We start from the raw sequence: 3,279 nt of genomic DNA, 5'->3' as shown, positions 1-3,279 counted from the left end.
CAGGATTTGGATGGACATTTAGCGAAAAAATGGAATAACTACCAACATTTATTTTTCAAATTTTTCGTATTTAACCAAAAATATATTTTTGAAATAATTTCCAACAATAAGTTTCCGTTCTTTGTTGTTGCTGTAATATGCAAGTTATAAGCGCGATCTTTATAATTTTGGTCTCACATTTTTCTACGCGTTGTCTAGATTCTGTACGTATTTTTAAATTATTTTTTTAGAGATTTTTTGGCCTCTGATTTAGAATAAATAAAATTTATTTCAAGATTTCTTCAATATTTTTTGATTTTCCGCGAAAATAAAAATAAATTTAGCAAATATTTTAGCATCTACGGATAGATATCAAATGCTGCTAACGATTCATATATACATGTTCTTATTACAGCACAATAGGAATTTTTAAATATTTTTTCTTTACAAGAGAGTAAAACCGCATATAACTTTTGAGTGCAGCATCCAATTTTGTGAACGCGAACAGATTTGAAACCACGATTTTTTTCGTAACCCATGTACCAAAAATGGCGGATGTGCTCGCCAAAAAAGTTTTTAATTTTTTTTCTGTGTAATTGTAAAGGAAATTTGAAATTTACCATATACATTAGACTGGTTTTAAATCAAAGGGAAAATCAATGTCGGATTTTTTTATGCAGCACCCTTCTAAAGTTTTTAGTTTTGTTAGTTTTTAAGATTGCCAAAGTCTGAGTACAATCGGAATATGTTACACGTGCCACTGTGACTTCAAAGTTTCCATAGCTATTCCCAGCAAAATAAATTGGAAGTAGTGCAATGTGGACTAGTTCTGTCACGCCATGTTTTGATGCAGTTCAACCGGAGTCGTGAAAAAGGCACTCCAGTCCTCACATTTTAACCGCATTTGGATGCAATCCAAAGAATCACATCCACTTGTCACATTTTAACAACATCCGGATGCAGTTCAGCGGAGTCGTGAAAAAGGCACTCCAATTCCTCACAATTTAACAGCATCCGGATGCAGTCCAAACGGAGTCGTGAAAAAGGCACTCCGTTCGCTACATTTTATTAGACCGTGTTTAGACATTCAAACTGGAACGAAAATTTTTCTTCTCAATTTCTTTAAAAATTTCCTTGTTGTTTAGACACGGAAATCATGTTTGTGTCAATTTTATAATTTTTCTTATTCTTCTTCACACTCATTTCCTCATTGCGCCGTTCAAAAACAAAGCCAAGGCAAAAAAATGGACGTGAGTGATAAACAATTAATTATTAAAGGAACCCTTGAGTTGCATTTTAATTTTTATATTTCCACTTATTTCGAATTGTTTTGCTTAAAAAATAGCTTTTCCTCCAAATGGTTCTTTTTTTAATTGTCTCCGCTGTTGTTTTGTTTCTCGACAGAGAAAATAAAATGAAAGAAAATGCAAAAACAAATCTGCAGCCAACTTCAAGTTGTATACGAAGAAAAACGAAACAAAACAGAATTTGCCAGTACAGAGGTGTGTGTACCCCCTCTTATTCCTCTCTATTCCCTCGCCCATAAACTCAATTTTCTTTCCCATCAACTTTCCCTGTATAAACAGGGACTTAGCAGTTGTTAGAGATCCCTACATGTACATAAATCAGTTTGTACATCTCTACAGGCAGCGGCATACATTTTCCAAAAAGAGATAAGCGTGTTAACATTTCCAAACATTTGTTAATACAAACTAAATAATATTTAATTTGTGAACATTTTTCCGGTAACTCATGAGAAGAAAATTTCCGAATGGAGTGCTGTTGGAGTACATGTCGAAATTTTAACTGGTGATGGGAAGGCAACCCATTTAGCAAATGAAGTAAAAACAGTTCAGCTTGGAACAAATGGAGAGCGGAGAAAACACGACTGTTTGCGATTGAATTAAATGGAGAATTTTCATAATTTGTGTTAATGTAATAAAGTTCTTAATATTTTTGTTTTACACAAATAAGAAATTAATTTTATTTGTTCTGGCATATTTTGTAATGGCTTTCACAATTTAAGCAGAAAGCCTGTATCAAAACACGTGCTTTGGACTGCCTCCCATTCTACCCCAAAGGGTTAGTTAAAATGCAATGCCAAAGGGTCAGTTAAAATGCAGTGCCAAAGGGTCAGTTAAAATGCAGTGCCAAAGGGTCGGTTAAAATGCGGTGCAATGGAGTGCCTCCTTCAGTAGTCACGCTCTTGTAAAAATCATGAGTGAAAATGCATAATTTGATGCACTTCCAGATCACTTGTACATATCATTTAACTGCCTCTTTGGAGGCAAACTTTTTGCTGGGTTTGTATGGAGCCAAAGGCGAAATTTCACGAAATCGCCCTACAGACAAAATTTATTTTCCGATCGATGAAAAAATTTTACCAGTTAATTTTTGTGGCTAAACAAGCAATCCTACAAAAAAAATTTTGAAAATCGGGTCAGATTTTAATATTGGCTATGTAGGGCCCATGGAAACTTTGAGGCCCCAGTGGGGGGATTGTACTCAAACGTTGGTAATCTTAAAATATAACAAAACTAAATAGTTTAAGGGGGTGCGGCATAAAAAATCCGACATCGATTTTTTTAAAACCACCCTAATATACATACTTTATAAGGTTCCAAATGATCATTTCAATGCGTTACAAACGGAAAAACAAACGTAATATACCCTACATACTATGGTGGAGGGTATAATAATAAAATCTGTTAAGGAGAGAAAAGAAAGGTCAAAAGAAGGTCAACATTAACGGAAAATACATTGTAGAATGGTTCTAGCTACAAACCGGCAGAGATGGGCTCAGTTTTTAGACACATACCAGTATAGACTATAAAGGCAACGGAGACGTCCTAATCCATTGATTGATATACATATGTACATATTTCAATATTTTGAAAGAAATTTAATGTATTTCAATGTCGACATTGATCACAAAATATTTTAACTTACTAAGCTTCAGTAAACTTCTATTGATAACTTTGGTGTTTTCGCTGTTTTCCATTAGAGCGCTAAGTTTTATGCGAACACTAAGCTAATCGAAATCATATTATAAAGCTGCACCACATTGCTGCTGCAATGTTCTGTTAAAAGCCAAATAATTGACGTTGCTGCATGGGTTGGACGATATATTTTTTGCAAGTTTTACATGAACAAGGGTGGCATTAGGTTGGTTTGTTGGTGTGGTTGGTCCACAGCTACAGCCAGCCGTCCGCTGCTGCGTCTAATATTGACAGCAGATTTTGCTGGTGGCAATGGTAATGGCGATGGTGGCGATATAAAAGCGTTCAACTCTTTGAGTTT

This window comes from Musca autumnalis, unplaced genomic scaffold (assembly GCF_047663935.1).
Source record: "Musca autumnalis isolate F117 unplaced genomic scaffold, ASM4766393v1 scaffold_1, whole genome shotgun sequence".
Classification (NCBI taxonomy): Eukaryota; Metazoa; Arthropoda; class Insecta; order Diptera; family Muscidae; genus Musca; species Musca autumnalis.
The sequence above is the reverse complement of the archived record's forward strand: the minus strand, read 5'-3'. Positions refer to the sequence as shown.